Source organism: Leptinotarsa decemlineata, unplaced genomic scaffold, assembly GCF_025532065.1.
Source record: "Leptinotarsa decemlineata unplaced genomic scaffold, Ldec_3_MD MMD2_tig00000133_RagTag_RagTag, whole genome shotgun sequence".
NCBI classification, from domain to species: Eukaryota; Metazoa; Arthropoda; class Insecta; order Coleoptera; family Chrysomelidae; genus Leptinotarsa; species Leptinotarsa decemlineata.
This window is the reverse complement of record NW_027412542.1, coordinates 6,680,324-6,708,107: the sequence shown is the minus strand read 5'-3', so window position 1 is coordinate 6,708,107 and position 27,784 is coordinate 6,680,324. Positions and strand designations below refer to the sequence as shown.

General features: G+C 33.7%; 2 long non-coding RNA genes across 2 annotated transcripts in view; both read right to left on the bottom strand.

The window, feature by feature from the left end:
- LOC141481272 (uncharacterized) overlaps positions 1-27,784 on the bottom strand; it is a 106,729-nt gene that overhangs the window by 18,229 nt on the left and 60,716 nt on the right. The gene's annotated exons all lie outside the window — the stretch shown is intronic.
- LOC141481270 (uncharacterized) lies at positions 110-2,825 on the bottom strand. Its single transcript, XR_012464848.1, has 2 exons — positions 2,272-2,825; positions 110-1,422 (listed from the first exon to the last, which is right to left on the bottom strand). It is a non-coding gene; the product is annotated as an uncharacterized lncRNA (long non-coding RNA).

Sequence of the window (27,784 nt, the reverse complement as noted above, 5' to 3'; positions counted from 1 at the left end):
AAACCAAGTAATCCTATGCAAACGATGTAACTGCTTTACGAGTTACTTTGTTTCTGTATAATGAATTTGGGATGACGTGACGGGAGCATCATCCAAAAAAAACGGTATCTGATAATTTATCTCAAAACATCGTATATTTGGTGAAATAGAAATCTACAGAATTAAAAAATCAACATTTCAATTGGTCATACAAAATCTGTATCTGCGGAGAAAGTGCATCTTTGAAGGATTAAACAAATTTACAAATTAACAGCCTTTCAGACAAATAACAAATACAAAGAATAGTTTGAGGAAGCTGTGCATCTTTACAAAAAATAGTTTCAAATTCATTTTTCGAAATATTTTCAAAAAGTAATACTACCTTCTTCTAATTATATTAATTTCTTCACCAGCAGTAAATAGTTTTCAAGCAAACATTCGCTACAATCAAAAATCTTCAAAACTAATTCCTTATTATCGTCAGGTTGTGTTTTCTCATCATATGCCTCTGCAAATGACATTTTCGTTTTGCTATGTATGTGCATTGAGAAATATCACATTTGAAAGTAGGCATTTTACCACATTCGAGTTTGAGATGCCTTCTCCTTGATTTTTCGTGACTGTACATTTTGTGGCAATTTGGACAAGGGTACGTTCCCCATCCTGAAATGAAACCATTTGAGTCTAGATACGAACAAGACAAATAGCTACAAAAATTAAAACCTGTGCAGCTTCCTATTTCATTGTACAACTACTGGCAAGATTCACAAAGCAAAAAAAAATTAACAAAAATCAATGAAAACTATTCGGGAAATGTGAAGATCATGCACAAATAATGAGTGATTTTTTGCTGGTATCTTTTTGGCAACACTGTTTTTGGCAGATCACGCGTGAATCGTGTCTTGTGTCAAACTTGTTAAGTTTGTACTTATGATGTACTGTTTGAAACCTTTGCTGCAGTAATGAATATTACTGGAGTTATTTCCCAACACCAAATCGTTATTTTTAACACTTCGACACGTGTTTCGATCACCAAGTGATCATCTTCAAGAGTTTTATCTTCCAGTTTTATATTACACAATATACTTGTAAATTTGTAAATAGCTGGAGAAGCAGAAAGCCAAACCTTTTTTTCCCATTGATGAATATATTATAGTAAATAGCTAATATACATTTAGAAAGTACAAAAAGTGAAATAAATTTCTACGTTTGTTCATTGAAAATAAATTTGTTAATTGATAACATTATGCATATTGACCATGTGTGTTTTCAGGTTTCCTTTCTGTTTGAATCCTCTGTTACAGAAATCACACTTGAATTGCGGTTCCTTGTTGCATTCATACTTCGTGTGGTTGTAAATAGAGCTGTGGCGTTGGTATCTTTTTGGACATGTCTTGCAATGATACCATATCCCATCATGGTCTGTCACTCTGAAGTAAAGAGCTGAAACAGAAGTTATCAGTATTCATCCCTTAGAAATATGTGATTTGTTGATTATTGTCTCACACCAAGCATAATTATTTGAAATGCACAATTATTCACAAATATATGATGTAAAAGATAGATAGAAGAACTGAACGTGAGACAAAGATTGATGAAATGCCCAATTAGTGAAATATATGTGCTGTTTCTTTGAACAGTAAAAACATTGTCCTTCAGTATACCAGAATACTATCATAGCCAGCATTACAGCAGACTCGTCATCGTATCAGTATTGTGCTTGTTCACTTTGAGATATATGATAGTATATAAGTTAGAGGCCAATTTCAGTTCAATTTTTCTCTCAGTTCTGAGATTGTCAATTTTTTGCCTCTTATTTTTCAACTATATATAATAACCAGACAGTGAATTTCACCACTGAATATAATTTTGAAAACATAGTTTATATCAACAATTACAGTAGTACTGTTAAGGATCTAATAGATTACGTTCTCTCTGTTTCACCTAAGCTCACAATGGGACCAGATGAGGTACCTTTATTTTTTATACACAAATGCCTATACAATTTAGCAGTCCCATTTCGGTATATCTTCAATCAAATTTTTTCTCTAGGCACCTTTCCGAATTATTGAAAACATAGCTTTCTGAAATCAATTCATAAACTAAGAGCTAAGAAAAATATTAGGAATTATAAAGCAGTTTGCAATCAGTTAGAGAAGGCTAAGACGTTTGATTCTATGCTTACAAAGAAACTTTCCTGGGACTGTAAGTCTTTAGTCAATCCGCAACAACACGGTTTCTCAGAAGGTAAATCCATTTGTACCAACCTTACTCTTTACACAAACGACTTACCTGTAAATCATGAGAGGAGGCTACAGGTTGACTCTGTCTATACTGACTTTTCCAAAGCCTTTGACAGATTCAACCACGGCCTACTTATATCTAAAATTCAAGTGCTTGGTATAGGCGGGAATATTTTGCAAGTAATCAGTAGCTTCTTAACTGGTAGAACTCTGTCTGTGAAATACGGAGATACAACATTTACGCCCATCCAGGTTCCATCAGGGGTACCGCAGATATTCCATATGGACTCACTGCTGTTCAACTTGTTTGTATCGGACATTGAGTTTGTTTTTAAGTATATAGAATTTCTTTGCGGATGATCTCAAATTTTATCGAGCAACTACTTGCCAGAAAGATGCTGAATTAGTTCAAAAAGATCTCGAAGCTATTTCCATGTGGTGTAGAATAAAGTTGTTAGAGGTAAACATCGATAAGTGTCAAATGATTACGTTCGCTAAAATTAGAAGTCCAATATTCTTTAAATATCAATTGAATTTGATAGCAAAATTCATTTTAATCTTCAAGTATCAGAAATTATGACAAAAAGCCTTAAATTACTAGGTTTTGTGTTGGGAATTTCTACTGATTTTTCAATTAAAACAAAAAAGATTTTATAACGTGCTTTCGAATGATCCATTCTTGAATATTGTTCGGTTATATGGGACCCATATGACTGCAGTCAACTCTTAACCAAGTTAAATATAAAATCATTGGAAGATACGAGGATTTCAATGAACTTGAGTTTCCTCTTCAAAAAAATTAATAGTGAGATAATCTGGCCAGAACTACTTCAAATAATAAATTTTCATATCAAAAAAAAAAAGGTACGAGAAATCCTGACATTTTTGATATAAATTTTATCCATATCAATTATGCTTTGATCAGTCCGATTCCTCCTAATCTGAAGCTGTTCAATGTGTCACTTCAGGTCTAAAAAAATCAATTGAAAAGGCTATAGCGTTTCCGAAGCTTTTCTTTGCCTTACCATTTTCTTTGTAAGTACCAGATTTGTTTTATCTTTTAGTAATGTAGTCACTAGACATAAAGATTCATTAATGTTTTGTATTCCACACTTCACTAAATGTTTTGTAAAATTGTAAATTGTAATGTAGAAATCAGCATTCAAAAATACTTTGTAGTTATTCACACTTTGTTAAATATATTTTTGTAAATTGACTTTGCCGTTAAATGAATAAATAAATAAGTTCACTGATTCATTCCATATATTTGTTACGTTTTCGTTTTTTGATTATTCTCTTACAAACACGTCTTTACCTATTCGTGCGAAATAAATCACTAAAGAAATAGTTGAGGTGTGATCAATGGATATAAACCGGATCGTACAGGGTGGTGCAACTACAAGTGTAAATATTTGTAATCTGATAATGGGACCGAAGTATACTATAACTTCTACCAAGAAAACAAACTATCTCCATAGCAAATATGTTGCTATGAATTGAGAAGCTTGGAGTCTAAAAAGAGTTGAACAAGATCAATGAACGGGTCGTGGAAGAGGCAAAATGGGACACAAAAGCTGTAAATAAGAAACTGAACAACTGTTTCGATGAACATTTGTTTTAGTGAGAACAGTAGTAAGGATGATCACGAGGTGAAACACGTGAAGCTTGCGAAGTTTGGGTCATATTTCACTGAAATGATGTGACCGATGTTCTAGGTTTTTATAACACCAACTTTGTTCTGGAAAAAAAATCCGTCATCTGCTGAAAAAATGCCTTTTTATATTTATATGAGTGATATCTTTGAATTTCTTAACATGAGTTGATAATAATCACAACGAAAACTTGACCTCCCTGTAAGTCAGTAACGGACGTGTACCTAATCAAACATTTCAAAGAACACGTCAATTTTATTTCTAGGGAGACTTATTCTGATATGGAAATCATACTTAAAACTTCACCCCCTGAGGTCAGCAACTACCCACCCTCCCCATTTTTTTCAATAGCATGGGGGGGTCGAGTGAAACATCATTTGAAATGTCTTTTGTCCCTATATTACTTATGATTTGTTTTTTCGAAATTGTTCATTCGTTATTGAGAAATTAAATGTTGAACGTTTCATTTAAGAAAAAACAGAAAATCAATGGCAACATAATCAACGGATATTCCATTCTCGTTGACGTATTTCGTTTCATGCATTATGAAATCTTTTAGTGTTTATCTGTATATGAGTATACAAGGTGTACTTTAAATTTCATCAGTTCGGGTTTCCATTGTCTAATATAATATAAAATTGATTTGATAACCCTGAAAAAAATCAAAAAGATTAACAGACTATTTATAGGTCATTCGAGTGCTTCCATCTATTTCCTCTTTCCGCTTCATTGGTTTTGGCGGGAGATGACCGTTTGGCGGGAGTTGGTCGTTTCTTGCTTGATTAGAGGTTTCCATATGTTACGTATCTCTACGCTAGCTTAACTAAATGCGTTGTTGGACAACATATACGCGCCTTCTTTGAATTTTTTACTAAACCAGTGTTCCTCTTTGTGGATGATTTCAGCTTGAGCCCATTTGATGTTGTGTTGATGAGTCCAAACATGCTCTGCTATTTCGGATTTGCTGGTTTCTCCTCGCTGTGTGTTTAACTTGTGCTCAGCAATGCGAACTTTCAATGGCCTCTTAGTTTCACCGATGTATGATTCTCCGCACCCGCAGGGTATCCAGTAAATGCAATTCTTGGAATCGCAGTTCCCGTTTGGTGGCCTGGTTTTCGTAGGCTGCTACGGATAGTGTTCCCAGATCTGAAGCAGGTCCTGATGATATACTTGGACCCAATCCGTCTTATCCTTTCCGATAATCTCCTGATGTAGGGAAGTACAAGTACTCGTTGTGACGGCTTCTCTTCCTTGTGGAGTTCTTGCTGTCTTCTAGGTAAGGCCTGTTCTACTATCACTTTGGAGTAACCATTCCATTGAAGGTCATTTTTGATGATGCCTAGTTTTTATTCGAGACCTTCCTTTGTATTACAGAGCCCAAAAGCACGGTTCAGTAGAGTCTTGAAGATTCCTCTCTCAGTCTATTGATGATGATTGAATTTCTGGTTGAGATACTGTCCTATGTGAGTGGGTTTTCGATATACAGATGTTTCCTATTTAGTGTCAGTCCTCTTCACCAATACGTCTAAGAAAGGCAATTCGTTGTGGATTTTCTTCTCCATTGTGAAAGTGATGGAAGGCCTTATATTGTTGATGTGCTTCAGAAAAGTGTCTAGTTCTGCATTCCCATGGTTCCATATTATGAAGGTGTCATCTACGTACCTCAATCAGACTCGAGGCTTCTTCTGGGCTTCTCCAATGGCCAAAGTTTCAAACCATTCCATATATAAATTGGCTATAACAGGTGAAAGTGGCGATCTCATTGTCAGTCCATCATCTTGCGTAAAGAATTCGTCCTTCAGTTGGAAGTAGCAGTTTCATAGACATTCTAGTGTTTCCGTGATTACTTGTATCGGTAAGTTTGTTCTATCTTTCAGGTCCCCATCGTCGGATAGCTCTTTCTGCATTATTTGAAGTGCTTCTTCGACAGGTACGTTGGTGTAGAGGCTTTCCACGTCGAAACTGATCAGTTGATCCTGCTCCTTGACTTCAATTTCCCCTAGTAGTTCAACGAAATGCCTTGAATTTTTCACAAAAGATCATGTTTCACTTTGCAGTGGTTCAATTATTGGTAGTTGAAATCTGGACTAGTTCTGAGTGGCTGAATCTCTGTAGCTAATGATCGGTCTGAGCGGAACATCCTTTTTGTGGATTTTCGGTAGTCCATACAAGTGAGGGGGCTTACTGTGGTGCGGTGTTAGCAAAGATCTCTCTTCTTTCGTGAAATAGACTTGTTGTTTTTTCAAAGCCTGGTACAACTTCCTTTCAATTGATGCAGTAGAGTCTCACGATCTTCGAGTATTTTCCTTTGTGAAGCACCTCTTCGATCTTCTGTTCGTAGAGTTCAGTATCCATCACAATAGTAGCGTGTCCCTTATCTGCAGGTAAGATCTTGATGGTGTTGTCTCTACGTAGCCCGTTCAGGGTTCTTCGTTCTTCATTGCTGATGTTGTTGGAAGTGGTTCTCGATCTAGCTGTTCTCTGATTTTTCATCTGAATTCTTCTGCCTCGATCTGATCAGTAAGGGAACTGGTGGATTCTACTGTAGTTATTATTTCCAAAGTGAGCATAGATGTTGGTGCAATGGCGAAGTTTAGACCTTTCCTCAACAAAAATTCCTCTATGTCCGTGAGCGAGCGGGAACTCATGTTGATGACGTTGGCGGCTTCATAGTTGTTCTGTTCTCGTTCTGCATTTGGGCATTGTTTCCTCACCAACTTTCCCCACTTTCCATGTCTTGTCGGATCTTCAAGCACGTGCTTTCAATCTGATGAAACTGATGAAATACACCACGAAACAGTGTCAACCACCTTAAAACAAATGTATTTTAAATGCTGTCATTAATTTCAGGTAGTGATTACTTGCCATTTCTTACAAAAATAAGTTCATATGAACTTGTGTCCTAACTTGCTTAGTTTTCGAGTAACGGGGTGTTGAAGTTTTATTGAAAATATAGTTCTTTTAATAATAACTCGAAATTCTTTTTGCCGATATCAATAAAAATAGGTGTGTTTGGTAGCGGTAATAAGGGGCATCGTTTTATGAAATTAGATAACGAATAATGAATCCAGTGGCATCACAGAGGGTTACCAGATTGATTTTATGATAAAAATAGTTGTACGCCTCTATTTTCCCCGAACAGGTAATTGAAAGTGACGTAATCGCCACTGATCTGACTTAATCAAGTTTAGCTATTTCTAACAATAGGAAACTTGACGAAAACAGTAGCGTACAATTATTTTTACCATAAATTTTGATCAAGTAATCGACAAGTAAGCGACACCATTGAGATTGAAATTATTGATTTAATTTCATGAAAAATGCCCCTTGTTACTCATAACAAACACACATAGTTTAAGCAAAATCGACAAAAAATAATTGTGAGTTATTAATAATAGAATCTCGTTTTTGTTACTGGAGTTGAATCAAATATAATTTGATTTATTGCCGAAAATAAAGACTACATACTTTTAGTAAAACTATTTATTATAACTATTTTCAAAAGCAATCATGATTCTTGGAAATCGTTCTGAACATTTTTATAGATTTTTTTTTATTAATAATTAATGTTTGTCTTGATGTCATGACGAAATGCAAGTAGGCCGTTTGATAAGTTTTGAATCAATATGAATATTTCGTTTGATATTTGACTTTATATGGAAATTGTTCAAAAAACATACAGGATGTTCTACAACCATACTCATTGTTTACGACACAATACACAAATCTATGCACCAAGCAATACTGACGACTATTGTTCTAGCATTACTTAGTAGCCAAACGATTAATTGAAAAACTGCGGAAATTCTGGAAATACGATATGAATAATCGTCATTGAAGCAGAAGCAAGATTCTACTTCTTTATTGTTATGATTATAATAAACGGAAAGAGCTCAAGAAAAAATATTCTTCAAGATTTGTTTATTGGATTGAAGCAAACAAAAATGAAAGAAACGCTGCGTTAATGTACAGGAAAAAATCTGAAATAAATAGAGATAAACTATTTCTCAATTTTTTTTGAATATCTAGACATTCTTTGTTTCTTTTTAGCCGTAATCTCTTATTCTTCCTTGCGACTCTTTATCACTCTAAAACAAGCACCTTTTCCATCATAGAAATGCAATACTTTTTCCGACGCGCGTTTCACTTATCAAGTTGGTGTCTTCAGAAGAGTCCGATTAGTTTCAGAGGTTTTAGTTTTACCTCCTACTTTCTATCACTTTCATTGTTTTAACCATGAAGTATTTTCACTAAACAATTTTCTCAATTCAATGTCGAAAAATGGAAATGAAGAGAGTTGCATCATTAGCAGAGGTGATGCCAGCAGTTTTTTTATTATCAATTTCATTTCAAGAAACGGTACTACATTTTTTTCATTCGTTATTGTCCCTTGAAAATGAGGAAAATGCAATATCCGAGAAAATGTTATCAAGCATATAACTGAAACGCGTACCATGAGGGTTGAACCTTCTGCTGACAGAAGTTTTAAGCCTCAACCTAAGCTATAACATTTGTTCTGATTATCATACCAATTTGTATTGTAGCATGAATCTTTACTCATTGCGTTCAGTCGGGACATATGATTCTGAAACCTATACTAGATTCATCCAACTAACAAACTAACCCAAACAAAGATAGATGCGTGATCAAAACATGATCAATACACACACTTGCATCTACTGGGTGAAATGAACAAGTGTCTTTACGCTGGCAGTTACGCCACGCCATATTTCAAAGTTTAAAATTTTTGAAATGTCACATACTGATACGGCTGGGGAAACTGCTAATTAGTGTCCCTACACTCCAACTAAACAAATTTACTATACCCAACCGCTTATTATTATGAAAAAATATATATAAAATGTCGGTCGTTCATTAGTGCGACTCTGTACAAGCAGACTTGTCTGGGAGATCACGTGCATTATGCATGATAATATTTTGGAACACTCCTTTGATTAAATGGACATAGTAAAATAAATTATTCACCTTGCGACGTGGTTACTTATGCCCTTCATATGTATAAGGGTTTCGGGAAAAGGGTTACACTAGCACTACATTGAAGATTGAAGAATATTATTAATGATGACAAAACAGGCTTTTATTACTGAATATACAAATACATGCATATCAAACTAAAAATTAAACAAGATTCGCTTTATTCAATAGTTAAACTAAATACCTACTCTTCCACTTGATACTAAACAGAAATATAAAATGAATGAAAGATATAAAAAGAAGGATATTGAATGATCATATAACGCGCATATAGAAAAACTACCTACTAATAGTGAGAAAATATCAAATAAAACTGTATAAAAGTGAATAACCCAAACATTTTCATTCTGAATAATTTCATACTGAGGAATATTCCATTACAAGAGTGAAGGCAAAATCAATGACTTTGTCGAAATTATAAATGAATGTCAGCCTAAATTGAATATTGTTATAGGAAGGTGGAGAAATCTTTCTCTCCAATCATTAATTCATATTGTGATATTTAACTAGTTAATCAAGATATGATAGCATGTAGCATCATTCATGCAGAATGATGACTGATGTGGATATATTTTCTCATTCCAAAAGGATAAATCATGAGTAAGAAGTTTATTTTCAATATGCTGATCCTATCGGCATCTCCATAAGGGATTTTGTCATCGATATGGTTCATTCGTAATGAATACAATGTTCCTTTTAAAATGATTATAGTCTTGTAATAACTACAGAAGTGAATGTATTTCATTGGAATTATAGTGTTTACAAAATCGCGACACGTGTTTGATCACACAATAGCTTCTTCAGGAGTGTTTAATACTAACCTAAATTCTATATAGTGCTTCTAATTTTCATTGATGATTCGAAAGATGAATTTGACTACCTACTTAATAACTAGAAATTGGACATTCTACGGACTGACCCATTGAATTGGACATTCAAGTAAAGTTACTTGAGACCTCATCACTAATTACAAATTTCGTCATGAGAAATGACGATTTCAAAATTGTCTCTTTGAAATGTACATTGTGATTGCTACTTTGCCGAAGGATGGTTTACAAATATTGAACTGGCCTTCTCATTCAAGAAAGTACTTGCATGTTTTTTAAAATTATGTTGCAGAAACTCCTTCCCCCTTAACTAATATAAAATTTGCAACAAGAACTGTTTTCTCCATATTGATTTCAATAGATTCATTCAAATTATTATTTGATCTGTTAGACCCATGACGCTCACTATCGTTTTTTGAAATTATATAGATTTGGTTAGTAATCTCCTATAATGATTGCTGCCAATATCGGCTTTGTGGTGGCTGTCGTAAACTCTATTGTTTTTTCAAAAACTATGAAAACAAACATACACCAATTTGTAGTAAGTATCATATGACACTGACCTTCTTTGGTGAACACAGCAGACGTGCCCAAGTTGGAGAACGACTTTAACAAATTGGCCAAACACACGTCACTAGATACTTGCAGCAACAGGCAGATATATAAAAAGAATGGGCCAACCTGTGGAAGATCAGTATCAGTATCAGGCAAGCACACCTGGAAGGAAACTTGACCTTTAACAGACAAGATATTCCGTGGACCAACGAAGCAAGATACCTGGGAGTCAAGCTAGACAAAAGATTAACGTTCAGGTCTCGTACGGCAGAAAATAGAAATGGCGAGATCTGCCTGATAAAACCTATTACCAATAATAGGACGAAGAAGCAGCATGGGATTGAAAGTGAAGCTATTAATGATGAAGACCGTAATATTATCAATAATCCTGTACGTCTACATTGCCTGGGGGCAGTACGTAGCGACATACAGAAAACAGATCCAGTCGATTATGAACGCGTGCGTAAGGGCCGCCGTAAACGTTCCAAGATATGTACCGAATAGGTACATATCTAGGTACATAGGTACATATCAGCGCCAAGCGATCTACACAATGCACTAAACAGGGATGCCCGCAAATTCCGAGAGAGAGACAAACACAAGAGGCAAAGTAAGCAGAACCAGAGACCACCCCCGAGAGTCGCTATCAGGTGGCTCCGGTAAGTATAAAAGCTTCTTAACCAAATTTCAAAATCACTTCATTGAAACAACACTTGCTCGCGACATGAAGACACTCGTCTCCGATTAGTTTTTGGGGACCACATGCAAAAATTGAGTTAGGAAAGTCACGATGAAAGAAAACATTAGATTAGAAAGTACTAGCACCTAAAAGCAGACTTTCGACTGAAAGAGGTCAGAAGTCAATTTTGCTGAAGTGCCTATCAGTAAATTGAGGACCAGAGGAGCGGGGGTGGATGGACGAGATGGGATGTTCTGCACACAGTAACCGTGTGGGGAAGATTTCAACTCGGGGCATTCAACCCAGGAGGGGGGCTTGGGCGGCGGGGGTTTGGTGAACCCATCATTCATAATAATTCGAGGAAATTTATTGAAAACAATAAAGGCACAACTTCAATAAGGCACAACCCAATAAGATGGGTTAGTGGTTTACAAGTTTTGCTTCTTCTCTCAAACTTTATATTGGTCAGATGGTATAAATGCATTCTTGCAAATTATTCAATTCGTAAGTGGTACAAAAACAAATTATTATGAGACAGCTAACTTTTCATTCTCGAGATAAATGACGGCTCGCATTTATTTCGCATTACATGATCTTGTCCAATATGATCTTTTTAGATAAAATAACAACAAAATTAGAAACATTTCCTCTGTTGCTAGACTTGCCTTAACCTATATCCAACCCCAAATACTTATATCTATGTTATGATTATATGTTACCAAATATGAATTTTCTGCTTTTAGAATCAGTCTCAGATGATCTCTAGATTATGCTCTTTTTCCATATGAGACATTAATTTCTCACGAGTATTGTATACCGTTTTACAACTCAAACATTGATGGAATTTTTTTCTTCTGCAATTTTTCTCATGGTCGACTCGTAGATAATTCCGTTTGAACTGTCTCTGACACTTTCCACATTCGAAGATTTGTTGAGTTTTGTGAATTTCTCTATAATGACGTACAGCGTGCGCCCTCCTGTTGAAAACCTTTGAGCATATTGGACAAACATTGTTGATGAAATCCACTCTTTCCAGAAAATGAATACCAGTATTTTCATCTGAAAAATGTGCAAAATTACAACCTTCATCTATATATGAATTTGAGATTTTATTAAGTTTTCTCTAGGCGTGAGTTATTAATAAACAAAGTAAAGAGCAATACGCTTATTCAAATACAATAAATTCAATAACAGTATTGCAGTTGGAGAAAAAAAAATGCCAACTCTTTTTTCTATTCAAGATTTCGATACTTCATTGTCTCTTTTTCAGGAACGATTATCTCTTACAGTAAAATAGATAGCAAAAAATGTTGAGATACAAAAGTTTTAGGGTTTTTCAAAAGTTATCACACTAAAACAGAATTGAGTATACAGGATCCGTCAAAAAGTCTTGAAGAAATAACGTTGCTTACTCTTCAATAGAACACCCTATAAAGGCCGTTTCTATTATCATCTGGTAACATTGCTATATTCTAAACCGTAAGAGATACGAAGACAATTAAATGGGAAAAAGGTAACTATTATTGGGAACAATACAATGGTTGAAGAAAATTTACGGGGACTCTCGCCCTTCTCCAGTTATACGGGGAAAACCAAAAATGCTGTTTTTCGTTTTTTTGAATTGTTATTTCGTAAATATTACAAAATGGAAAAGAAAAATGTTATTGTATTCGAAATGTACTATGACGATGTAATGATGACTATTCGATAAAACGTTTCGTGTCAACATGGGCACCATCAACTTTTTAAATACGGACCTGTTTTTTATTACAGATATTGATGAAGCGATAAATTCACAATCCAAAGGTATATCACATTGGATATTTTTATAGCGTTTCATTTGAAATAGCCACTATCATCAGTGACAACAATCAAACAGAAAAAAAATATTTCATCAGGAAATTTGAGAAAAATGAAACCAATACGGAAAATCAAAGCTACATAGAAATCTAGATTGAATGCTCGAATTGACGACCTCTTCGTTGAATGCACTTAAGTTGTCGGTCCAGACAATTTCTGTGGCAATTTTATAGCATAATAGGTGTAATACTAATACATGCATCTCATATTTTGTGTTTGAGATGGTCGATATCTTTACTTAGTGTCGAAAAAACTTTATCCTTTATGTATTCCCAGATAAAAAATCTAAAGGAGTAATATCTGGGGATCGAGCTGGCCAGTTAATTGGTCCATTGTTTTCAGTCCATTTTCTTGGAAATATTGCATCTAAATGTTCCCTTACTATTGCTGCATTATGGGGAGGAGCACCGTCCTGTTGAAAATATTGTATTTCATGACGGATATTCAGTGGCAATTCATCTAAGTAGCCATTGAATTCATTGAATAGAAAATGAAGATACATTTCACTATTCAAATAATCATCGTAAAAGAAATTGCAAAGGATGTTTTTCCCACAATTCCCACATTGATAGACAAAATCAAAGGTTAAACAAAAAAAAATTTTGAAACAAACAACCGCATACAGACAGATCACGGAAGTTCATACTTGTTTGTGAAGATAAGAAATATTAAAGTTTTACACATTATGTATAGGTATTGATAAACTAGGGAGATACAAATATTGACAAAATTAATAATATGAAATATATAAAATACAATAATATACATGTAATGAGTAGAATGCAGAAAGGGCCAAGTTCATATATTGGTAGTGTGATGTTCAAATTTTGTGTTTTAAAACTGTTTATCTTTTGTCTTGTGTTATCGGATCAAATTAAATTATGAACACTCCCTCTAGGTAAGTTCTTTATAAATCTGACTAGTTTAATTTTGAATTGGTTGATATTACGTATCTGTTGAATATTCGAAGGTAAGCTGTTGTATAGTTTTGGACCCAAGTATTGATGACATTTCTGGCCCACCGATTTATGCATACGAGGACATTGGAACTGTCTACGATGCCCAGTACTATAGTCATGGGTAAGTGTCTCTAACTGATTCTTGTGTTTATGTTGTCTTATGTTACAGTTTTTGTAATACAATTGTCTTACATCTAGTAATCCCGATTCTTTATAAAGTGTATCACTTGGATATCTCAAGCTCTTAGATAGAATCAGTTTTAGAAATCGTTTCTGAATGAGTTCAAGAGAATGGATGTGACTTTTAGATATACCTCCCCAACCGAGTAGTCCATAAGTGATGTGACTTTCCACAAGACCGTGATAAACTATCTTTTTTTGTTTCAGGTCAAGAATATCATTCAACTGTCGGAATTTATAAAGAACAAATCGAAGTTTTTTTAGGAGGAAGTTGATATGATGGTCCCATTTCAGATGTACTATTATATAACTATTCCAAGATATTTTATTATATTTGCCGACATTATTAGTGTATTTTTTTCTAGAGATAGAATTAGAAAAAGGTAAGAAATGAGTTTTATCTATGTTGATAGTTACAAGCTTGTTGTCAAAGAACGATTTGATTAGGGAAATATCTGATTCTATATCTTCTTTCAAAGTAGGCCATGACTCGCCCTTATAAAATATTGCACTATCATCTGCAAAGCTGATTATTTTTCCTTTGCTCTGAATGGAAAATAAGCACGGTACCCTGAGGCACACCATATTCAATTCTATATTGGAATGGAAATCTGCTCAAGCTGATGTGGAATCATATTCTATGATTTTCACTATAAGGGTTTTACAAAAACCACGACACGTGTTTCGCTATACAACAGCTTCTTCAAGCATAAAAGTTATGCTTGAAGACTAATCTATTGATTAGGTTTTCTTTTTATTTACTTATAGGTGAGAAGCAATTAGTGCTAATTTCATGTTATGGGCATTTCCAATAAGTACACTTTAATTAGAAGTCATTAGTATGCATTTGTTTTAGAATTTGTTAAATTTTTTTATAAACATATTGCAATTATAGTGGTGGAGTATACAGAAATGTGAGAATATTTTAGTAGGTATTTGATGACTATGTTATATCTCAAAAACTAGAGCTGATACAAAGAAAAGGTTTATATTTTTGGAATCAGCACAGATGAATTAACCAAAATAAGTTGATTTTTTTTTTCGGCGCAAGACAACATTTTTTGGTGGGCTGTGTAATTTATTAGGAAGTTATTTTTAAAATTCGATATTTCGAAAACGGTTTAATTTAGGCAATGATGTGCTGTATTAATTTCGTTCAGAATTTCGAGCACAATGGAAATATGAAATGATATATAGGGTGTTTTTTTAAAGAAAAAGGAGCTTCATTTCTTCAAGAATTCCTCCCTGATCGTGTATACTCAATTTTTATTTAGTGTGATAGATATAAATAATCGACCGTTTCCATATATATCAGCGATATCGGGGTACTTGCTGCTCGTCAGAACCGAGCAGGTCATTTCAGACGGAGTGAACCGTCCGAGTATCCCGAAAAAAAAAAATTAATTCCAACTAGTCACTAGGCGTGAGTTCTATCTGCAGTTGATTCAGTAGGATGTTAAAGTTCGGAAATAAAGTTCGGAAACAACTCCACAAAAACATTCCAAGCTGGAAGTCAGAATGATGAAATATTCCGGAGAGGTGCTTAACTGTCCTGTTTTTACAAGTGAAATATATTTTTTCAGTTTTCAGATGTGTCATGAAGAGAATATTCTCATGATGGGAAATTTGTGAACTCAATAAAATTATTTTTTATATTCTGTGATTTTTCATTGAAACAAATGAAAACAGACTGTGACAAAACGAGTTTAATTATACACTCTCTTTTCCATTACTTTTATTACTTTTAGCTTTATTTATTTCGGTGTTTGAGAATATGTCGACGTAAATTGTAATATGTATGCCCTCTATAACTACAGTCCCCGTAATTGCAAATGAAATTAGGTTCCTTTCCACAATATGTATGCATATGAGAGTACAGGGATAGTTTCCTTTTGTATCTTTTCCCACAGTTGTTGCAAACGAATTCTGAAACAAAATATTGTACAAATGATTCACTGAAAATATACCTGCTCAAAAGTATCCCAGTAGAACAAATGAATATATGTATCTACTTCACAGAGTGACAGCAACTGAAAAAAGCGCCCACTATATGTCAATCAAGTTTTTCAACCATCTTCCTAACAGAATAAAATGGACCATGGAAGTTTTCAAAAGAGAACTAAAAAAACTTCTCATAGACTTAGAGCCCTGTAATTTGAACGTATATCTCACTGAAACATTCATTTAAAAATATTCATAACTAAAAATCTGAAACTCCTTGTTGGACGCCATTTGATTTTATGTTGCCGACCTTTTGCAATGAAAGTTTGTAATCTACTCTGAAATAAAGCTGACATCTACTAAGTGAAATACAAATCAACGAAACGTTTTGAAAAAATCTACAAATTCATGTATAAGTATTGTTGCAATGGTAAAAGATGGTTCCATCTTCTCGATATTTCTAAGGCTATGAAGAGTTTTCTTTGGTTTGCTTCTTTACCAGCGGATGATAACAATACAATTTAATGAGGAGTTCTGTATTATTGTAAATCCAAGATGGACGCAGCTACAAAATGGCGGATTACATATTAATTCACAACTACCTAAATATGGCTATCAAATGACAGGCCTTGAGTAGCAAAATAGTAGTACACTTTGAAAAAGATACATATTCAACATGACCGCAGCTACAAAATGGTGGATTACATATTTATTCACAACTACTTTAATATGGGCATCCAATGACGGGGCTTAGGGCTTGACTAGTAGAATAGTAGTACTCTTTAGAAAATATGCAAATTCAAGATGTGGATAAAATTGTGGATTACATAATACCTTTCAATACTGAGGCACTAAACGAACTGAACAGAAAGAGAAAAATTGAGTAACAAAATCAGAAACTAAAAACGAAAATAAAATAAGTAAAATATTGTTTTATGTTGAACGATTTTATTGAAAAGAGATAATATTGATGTAGATAATTTACTGAAATCTAACTTAAAAAAAATCAGAAGATCCTAGGTAGCAGTCATCACACCACTCTCCTCAGCAATCTACGGTATTATCAGATAAAAAATAATAAAATCCATGAGCATAGTATCTATATATTCACTCAGATTGCGCTACGCCCAACGATTTTATTATTTTCTTATCTGATACCGTAGATTGCTGAGCAGAGTGGTGTGATGACTGCTACCTAGGACCTTCTGGTTTTTTTTTGATACAAGAAAACAAGATCTTCAAAACCAATGAAATATTATTATTGGTATAGAATTGATATAATATGCTTTAGGTAATCATGATTGAAGATGTACCTCAGGTATATAAAAGTTGTAGATGTTTTAGGTAATTTGATCGGGTAAGCACCTAACTAGGTAGTCTGAATTGTGATTACGTAGGGGAAATATATATCAGGCTAAGACTGAACTTATAGTACTTAATTTATTACGAAAAAGCCACTGTGTTAGTGAAACATGTCGTGATATATTTCTTTAAATAAAGTTTGTGGGGATCAAATCGTAAAGTCTCGTTTATGAAATTACTATGGATCTTTATCAAGTGAAGGCTGAATCAATCAGAAAAAAAAACATGAGTTCTCTTCTTAGATAAGGATACATTCACAGCTGTCCAAATGGTGAAAAGAGAACAAAATAAAAATAGGTATAGTCATATCTGACTCATTGTTACGTTAATTTAGTCAATAGATACAAGTTACTGAAGAGATAACAGATGTAATAAAATGTGGTTCTGGCTTATGTTAACATGGAGCATAACAATTCTGTTCGAATGGTGAAGATAGCATCTAGTGTTAGTAGAAGTACCGTTCACAGAATTTTGAAGGAGGACAAATTTCATCCTCACGTGATAAAAGTGAGCATAATCCTGAAATAAAAATAATTTTGAAGTTTAATATTTGTTTTCTAACGAATATTTAAATTATTTGTCTTATGAAGTGGAGATACAATACTGGAATGACTGATTATGATTCATTAAAAAAAACATTCACAGAAACATCATATCAATATTTGAGTTTTTGTATCAGATTATTGGACCCTCTTCTATCAAAGTTGATTGATCGGTACGGTTCCGCCACACTGTGCCTCTTCCGTTCGTTGATTCTTGCTCAAATAATTTTCTGCACGATACAATGGAAGACGACGTACCGCTTTCTAGATTATTCGATATCAAGCTGTTACATTTTTTCAAGGTAAATCTGAAAACTCCTCAATGTCACAGGTCTATTGGAGCATTCAAAAGCCCACCAAACACTTACAGCGAGTCTGGAAAGCGAAGCTATTTTATCCAAAACACAAAATTTTTAAAACGATATTGCCTTCATCAAAAATGTTTTTGGAGATGATGCTCATCCTGAAAATGTTGTGAATGACACAACAGGCATCACCACAATATATACAATAACAGTCAGTTTCTTCAAAAGCTGTATCTCACTTTCCTGGACTATCTGATGAGATGAAACGATTTGGTTCCAAATTCAACATCCGAACCATTTTCAAACTCAAAATCATCATTAACCCAAGCCAAGGCCGTGCCCAGAATTTTTTTTTTCGGTGGGGACTCTCAACAAAAAAGACCTGCTAATTCTAATTTGATTATTTGCCATCACCATGGCACAGACAAAGCTCTCCACTGAAAAAACTGTATTGAAATATTCATTTTCAAACCTAAAAACCTCAAATTTCCAGTTTGATTTTCCTCTTGAAGATGATCACTTGGTGATCAAAACATGTGTTGAGGTGTTAAAAATAACGATTTGGTGTTGGGAAAAAACTCCAGTAATATTCATTACTACACCAAAGGTTCCAAACAGTACATCACAAGTGTCAAATTTCCAGTTCAGAGAATTCACAATACAAAATCAAGCCTTTCAGACTTTTCATGAGCAAATTCTGTTATAACATCTCCAGTTGGGATGATGACATCTCTGCGAATTGTCTTAGCATCAACCAGGTTAGCGTCTTTTGCCCACAAGAATTCCGTAGATAGGGTTTCAAGCGCCTAAGTTTGGAAAATGACCTTGCCGGGGGGCACGTGGTTACTGGTAGAGTCGACAAGACTCTACCAGTAGGAAGAGAGCAAGAATGATGGTCCGAAGGGCTTTTGCCCTGCCGCAACAATTTCCATAGTTGAAATTCGCCTTGTGCCTCGTTTAGTCCCACCAGGTCCTCGGAAAGATTGTTGGTATAAGAGTACAAGGCCATGTGCAAGAGGGGGTCCGAGTCAAGACACGGCTTTGACACAAACAAACCGTAAAATGAGGATAAACTTTCAAAAATTGTGTTTTTTGAAAGTTCTTTCTTTATTCCAGAGAGGTGTCATGCCAGAAATATTAGTTACTTTCCCAAATCATATTTAGACAATATTAAATGTAAATATTTAAGAAAAAGATGTTTTTATTTCAAATTTTATTGAACGTTAATCAGAAATTTTTTTTTCTTCATGTATGCACGACTATAATTCACATAATCATGTAGGTGTTATTTCACCAAAAAAATAATTGACTAGTATAAAAAAATTCTAGTAAGTATAAGGGATCTTTTTTGCTCATGAAGAATATCCACTTATGGCCTATTCGAAACATTATCATTCCCACATAAAAACAGATTAGAACAGAGTTTTCCACTTTCAATTTTTGAAATGTAGTTTTTGATTTTCATTCTTCAAAAACATGGAGATCTGAATCCTGTAGATTTTTTGAAAATGTATGTTTCATCTAGGTATTTGAAGTTCTGATTGAATTTTTTGAAAAGTTCAATTTTAATATATACCAATAAAGCAGAGACTTATTAGGCCATTCATAAAAACATATATGAAATTTATTTTTTTTCCAATTGTCTCCCTTTTTCTCTCTGAAGATGATGAGTTCGCCTGCAAATTCTTCAGATGTACGTTATTATTTTCACAAGGACATGTTCATAAAATCATTATGAAATCCAATTATCTTATATTTTGTTGTCTTCATAGGTAGATTCTTGCTATTTTCTATTTTCCGGAATCTTCGAAGATGTATTTATCAATTTCTACAGTCAGATTCAAGTCTTCGGAGATATTATGAACACATCTCATATGTCTGTACCAGTTGGATCGATATGTAGTGTTATAAATACATGACTCCTCCATACACTTATAGCGTTTAATTGGGTGATTGGTATTTATCTGGTAGTTTAATGAAGACTTCCACTTGGTCTGGTTGCGCTGTTGAATAAATCCTGCAAAAGTAAATATGAGTATAGGGGTATATGAATCAATTTTTGAACTCCCTCAATTGCCTGCATAATAAAATTAAATTCACAGTAGAAATCGAATGAAACAAGGAGCTTAACTTCTTAGATTTAACTATTTCAAGGATAACAAATGATTTTCAATTTAATATCAACTGGAAAAACACCTTCACAGACTGTAAAATTCCCTTCAATCCCTTCAGTCTAATCTCGCATCAATTTATCCGCCTTTAGTTCAATGATACACAGAGCTTTTACAATACCTTTACCTGTAGAGGCACACGTAAAATTTTAACAATAATTGGTTAATAACGATTATATCCCGGAATTTTATGGAAACAATTTCAATAATGACAAATGATTAACTTCTTGTTGGTCGTTTGACAAGGAATTTGATCGTTTTCGTTTATTTTTATCCAGCAAATTCAATTTTTCTTCTTTTTCATTCTGTAATATATTTCAGTTCATATCGAAATTGTGGTTGTTCTGTAAAAGGTAACAAGACCTTCTCTCTCTATACATTTTCTTAGTCTGCGAAGATACCCTCTCTGTACTTGAAATAGCATTCCAGGGTCGTTTCGTATGGCTTCACAATGTAATGTTATTCTATTCAACAGTGCATCTCTTGTGTGAATAGGTGTAGCGTAAACAAGGCTTTTCAGATGCCCACACAGAAAGAAATCCAATGGATTTAAATCCGGAGACCGCGATGGCCATGAATATGGCCCACCTCTACCAATCCATCTATTGTGGAAAATATGGTTCAGATGGTCACGCACAATCAAACTAAAATGAGGAGGAGCGTCATCATGCATAAACCACATATCTCTTCGGGTTTGCAATGGAACATGTTCCAAAAGTCTATTCAAATCGTTCTGAATGAACTCCAAATAACGTTCTCCATTCAATCGGTCCTGTAGAACGAATGGTCCTATAAGATGGTTTCCTATGACACCAGCCTAAACATTCACGTTGAATTTCCGTTGGTGTTTGGTTTGCAATATCCCATGGGGATTTTCTTCGGCCCATATATGGAAATTATGAGAGTTGATAACTCCATCTCTACTGAAACCTGCTTCATCAGTGAATAAAACTCGATTAATAAAAGTCATATCCTCTCTTTGCCTATCCATGAACCAATTGGCATATTCCAGTCGTGCTGGAAAATCTTGAGGTGTTATGGCATGTACCTTCTGGATGTGAAATGGGTGGAGCAGTTGTTCCCTAATTATTCTATTAATAGTGGACTTGGATGTATGGAACTGTTCTGATAGATTTCTGATGCTCATTGAAGGATCATCAGCAACGGTTCCCAAAATATTTTCCTCCAATACAACGGTACGTACAGTCCTAGGAGCGCCCTCACCACCTCGTTTTGGCAAAACTGTACCTACAATGATATCGAAATGAAACAACGTGCTCAAATCAATTATCAATTATTACATACCTGTCTCCCTCAAGCTGCGATCGACACGCTCGAATGTTTCTCTTGACGGTACCGTTCGATTGGGAAAATGCTCGGAATACAGACGACGAGCTTCTGCAGCATTACAAAATGCTCGTCCATAAAATACATGCATATCTGCATATTCATTGAATGTAAACTGTTCGGCCATATCAAAAAAATTCAAAGTATCCTATAGAATATTGACAATACAATGATAGTCATATAACAACGCACCACTCAACAAAACAAAATCGCATTCCAGTTTCTCTTTTTTTATCAAAACTTTCTAAAAGGTTTTTTTGTCAACATCTGTGAAAGAAATATTATTCCCTGGATATTTTTCACCTGATCATGTGCAGCCGTTTTTGTAGTTCATTCGTTTGCTTTTTACTTTATTAGTATAGTAAATATTTTTTCCGATGTGCGTTTTTTCAGCTAAATTTAGATTCGTGTTAAAGAATTTCTCCCATAAAATTATAATTATCAGTGAAACTCCTCAACAGTTTAGCTGTGAAGAAGAATTTGAAACATTCGAATGTTGAGTTTCATGAGATTCAGATAACTGATCAACACGAAACGTGATTATTCCACACGTATTATGTACATACAAAATATGGAATGAATTCGATATTTCATAGTAGAGTAGCTTGTTAGTTTAAAAACACCACGAATCTACAGAACTTGATATTTCTTTTGAAAAAATATCTGCTATCACAATTGTGACTTAAACTTCCATCTAGGTACTGTACTTTTTTATTACGACTTCATTTTAGCATACTTTGTATTATTCCTGTTATAAATGTTGTTGAATTAACGTTATCATTATTATTTCTGCTTTGATAATTATTCATTTCAAATAATGGTGGACGAACGGGTTTGATGTCGTCGAGTAGAACTACATTTTTATCAAGACTCGTTGCTCCGATCGACTTTCCACACGAGTACTTTTATTCATGAAATTGTCCAAGTAACCTTATTTTGTTGAAAAATATTGAAAAATATCTGTCTTTTCAAAGTTTTGGGGTGTGGACCATCGGGGGTACTCCGTTCCTGACTTTGTAGCAAAACAACTGACTCCTGCATGAAAGCTCATCGACGGAATTCATTTGTTTAGTCAATTACCAAAATTTGGATGATTTTGAATATTCACTTGAAAAGTTATCAAAGAAAAACATTTTTCATTTTGTAACTTCGAGGGCCCGTAACTTGGTTACGAAGACTTTTAGGAAAAAAAGTTATATGAAGTACTGGTGATATTTTGACTCCATCTATACATTCCCGAGAGGAAAAGAGGAAGTCCAGGGACACCATGTGTAGCAAAACATACCCAAAAGTGCGACAAAGGGATAACCATGTATATATTATGTATCCAGAAGACTTCAGATATGTTTTCAACTTTTTCTTGAAATTATATATGGGATAGTGTCTTAATTCACTGGCCAGGGCATTATATTGTTTGATAGAGTTGTAAATAAAACTACGAGAAAAGTAGGCTGTCGAGTGTTTTGGAATAATAAAAGTGTGACGGTTCGAATTATTCTGAGATTTGAAAGTTTTATATCTTTCATTAATTTAATTTGGCTTTTTGTAAATGAGGAATTTATGTGTATTGACGAATGGGTGGAGTTGCCAGGTTTTAGTAATCGCTAAGCAATAGCAATTATATTCATAAACAAATTTACAAATATAAATTTGTCTATAAACAAATTCTTGGTACACCAATGGGAGCTACTATTTCTCCTATTATAGCTCAATACGTAATGGATGATCTTTTTGAAAACATACTTCCTAAACTGAGTTTTGAAATTCCTTTTTTAAAGAAATACGTTGTTGATGTCATTTGTGCAATACCTTATGACAAATCTCATGAAATTCTTGATGTTGTCAATAGATATGATAAAAAATTACAATTCACTATCGAATTAGAAAATAATCAGACCCTTCCTTTTCTTGATACAAAAGTTATCCGTAAAACTGATAATTCTTTGATCACTGTTTGGTATGTGAAACCTACTAATTCAGGAAGATATATCAATTACTACTCTTTTCATAAGAAATCAGTTAAAATCAATTTAATACTCTGTTTGAAAAAAAAATAGAAAAATTAGTACACCCTTCCCTCAAGAAAAAATATCTCAAACTTCTTAGAGACATATTGATCGAAAATTCCTATCCCAGAAAACTTCTCAATAAAATAATTTTCAATACTGGCAGTAATACAAATTCCAATGTAATCAGCAGAAATGTATGTAATAATAATAGTTCACCTATCAATTTTTCTTACAAATCTATACCTAATCTTGGAAATTTATCTTCAAATATCATAAAACTTTTTCATAATGAACAAAATATCAAAATATGCCAAAAAATATTAAAACTATAAAGAATTTGAATACCAAATTGAAAAATAAAACGGATGCTACCAAAAAGTCAAATGTGATTTATAACATTCCTTGTAACAATTGTAATTTGGATTATATTGGAACAACATCTAGAATTTTTAAAGATACAATAACTTCACATAAAAGTGATATAAAGCTTAATAAGAAATCATGTGCATTAGCGCAACATTCTATAGGAACAGGACATAAACCAAATTACTCTAATATCACAGTTTTACATACAGAAAAAAATATTTCCAAACGCCTTTTTCTTGAAATGGTTGAAATTAATAAGTCTTCTAATTGTATGAATAAGAGAACTGACATTGATGATCTCAGCAGTATATACAGTAACTTGCTGGAACTATACCAAAACTCATATTGAAATTAATGAAAATTGTATCAATCAGCTTTCCCTTTAGCGTCAAAGATTATCAAATCAAATCATCATGTGAAGGTATGACATTTGTCAAACCAAAAAACTCCATTAATGTTTAACTTCTTTCGTCGATTTATATGTTCAATTAATTGTTTTTTACTCATTTTTACTGTAAGTATGATTTGTAATTTTATTCATTGGCAAAAAAGCCCACTACTCAATAAATTATAGGCCCTGAAGAAGCTTCCCACTAGAAGCGAAAGCTTGGCAAAGTAAAGCAGAGTTTTTGATTTTTGATTTTTTGACTGAGAGACCCCGTATAGACGTATAAAGATAAATTAATCAAATGACAATCTGCTAACATTGGATTGTAAAATATTAAAAGTATAATAAACTAACCATCATTCACTCAATATAAATGAACGTAACCTGAGAATGTTCCAGATATATTCTGAGATTTCTTTGCCTACCGGGATAGTTATATTCTCTAAAGCATGAATAAGCTCATACAAATTCTGAAGGCATTGTTTGTTTTTTTTCATAACAGTGTAAATCGGACATTCGAAGATGATATGAATATCATTTGTAGTAAGTCTTGTCCAAGTTTGATTTGATTTCAATGTTTTCTTTAATTTCTTAATTTCCCACTTTTTGTGTTTTGGGCCAAAAAGTATCAGCTGATATTTTTTAGAATTCAATTTCAAGTTATGGGCTATAGGTAGATCCAGTAACTTTTGTGGATCACTGGTAATTTTTTTCATTGCCACCTGCCAGTTACTCTGAGGAAATTCATTATATAACTATCATCTGCATAATGATGAACTGTATATATATAGGGTCACTCAATCAAAAAATCAAAACTCTGCTCTACTTTGTCAAGCTTTCGCTTCTAATGGGAAGGAAGCTTCTTCTTGTCAATAAAATAATTTTCAATACTGGCAATAATACAAATTCCGATGTAATCAACAGAAATGTATGTAATGTAATTTACCTATCAATTTTTCTTTTAAATATATACCTAACTTTGGAAATGTATCTTCGAATATCATGAAACTTTTTTATAATGAACAAAATATCAAAATATGCCAAACAAATATTAAAACTATAAAGAATTTGAATATTAAATTGAAAGATGAAACGGATACTACCAATAAGTCAAATGTGATTCATAACATTCCTTATAACTGGGGTGGACTTATATATGGGGTGGACCATAGTCCACCACATAGTCCACTTTTAGCAGACATATTTATGAACAATTCGGAGACTACTATAGTAAACTCCGACCTGAGTAAAAAAACATATTCATTTCTGGTGAAGATATGTAGAAGATATTCTTGCCTGTTTCAGAGGTACTACACGACAGCTGAACCAATTTATGACATTCATGAACAGTCTCAATAGCAACATTCAGTTCATACTCGAAACAGAGATAGAGAAACAGATAAATTTCTTAGACCTGGTCATTACATACAATCGGAATAAATTCGAGTTCAATGTTTTAAGAAAACCTAGCTATACAGACATCACCATCCCAAGCGATTCTTTCCATCCAGTCATAAATTGGCAGCCTACAATCCAATGTTGCAGAAAGCATTCTCACTGCCTTTGTCTGCAGACACTCTAGCTAAGGAAATTGCTAAAATTACACAGATAGGTCAAAATAATGGTTTCAACACAGATACTATCCAGAAGATAGTCAGGAAACAAAGCCGGAAATTTACTTACAGATTAATATATCCTCAGTCAAACAACCAGAAATCAAGAAATGGGTAACGCTAACATATTTTGGAAAAAGAACAGAAATAATCGGTTTCTTCAGAAAAAACAATGTGGAAGTAGCATTCAGACCACATGCCAGGTTATCTCATTTCCTTTTCAATACCAAAGATAAGGTCGACAAATTGAAAAAATCTGGAGTTTATAAGCTTAAGTGTCCGGAGTGTAATAGTGTTTATGTGGGAAAATGCGGACTAAATTTCCAAAAACGGTATGCTGAACAGACTAGAAATGAATGATTCGACGTTTTCAAACCATTCCTTGGCTTGCAACCACAAGTTTCCGAATCTAAACGATACGGAAATTCTGCAATATGCAAGGAAGGGTTGCAAACTCAATTATTTAGAATCCTTGGAAATTCACAAGCATAAACATTGCGAGTGCAACCTGTTGAATGATCAAATCGATTCAATTTACTCTCCGGTTTTTAAATTGGCACATCCTAATTGTGAACTGTAAATTCAGGTACTCAATCAAGTACCTGAATGGTATATATTGGCGAATGCAATGAATCATTGTTAGTTTATTATTGTATAAGTTTGAGAATGTCCATATAGGACGAAACTGCAGTAACGTTAGTTACAAATAAAAGTGGTAAAAAATATAGAAATTTTCATTTCTCTTTTCATTATGATCTCCTACCACGTTGTAACGGCTACATCCATCAATTTGTTATTTTAAATAATAAAATTGTTCATATAATATGAAAAAAAACCTCTTTTATTTCCAAGATATAAGTACAATCCCCATTGAATATTGTTTAGGTAATAATAATACATATAAAATTTCACATCTGCATAAGATATCATTTATAATTAAAATTTTACAATTTAAAGTTTGTTGGATTCTTTTCTTCCCAATTGTTGTCCATGATGGATCCATACATGATCTTTCAAACTTATTCTGTGTTTGAATGCTTTTTCACAATGGTGACACTTGAACTGCGGCGGTTTGTTACAGCCGTAGGTAATGTGATACTTGTACGATCCTTTCATGGAATAGCTCCTCTTACACACTTTGCACTTATATGGTTTCGTGACATCTGAAATGGGAATAAAATATCAAATTCAGAATATGGTTGAATGAGATATTTGGCAATTATTGTCTGTTCAGAAATTAGAGAGACTGCAGCAGTATATTCATATATTTTAATGTCATAGGCGTACTGCATTCAAATTATTTACTCTCAACGAATTGAATAAATGAATGTATCCGATGAAAATAGAATATTTATTCTTGAAAAATATCATTCATAACAAACAAAATAACAAATCTACTATGAGAAATGTTAAAATATGTCCAGCAGTAACCAAGACATTCTCCAACAAATAGGTATTTAGTTGAAGGGAATTGAAAAAACATTGTTTGAAGGTGGTATAAATAGATATTCCTTTGAATTATACTGTCAACAGACACATCGCCCCCATCAATAAGACTGACTTGGCTTTTTAGCTGGGTTATTCGTGATATTCTTCAGTTTACTTCGAGAGCGCGTTGAATAAACAGCTATACAACATGGAAGCTAGTTGTTCGGGAATCGTGAAGCGTCCGAAATTGTTACCATTAAATATAAATGAAAAACAATAGTTATGGATGTATATAATTCTTTAAGAATATAATGTCCGCCGAAATAAAAAGTAAGGAGGAAGTAGTGAAAAAATGCGCGAGTATGACCGGTGTCAATTGATCG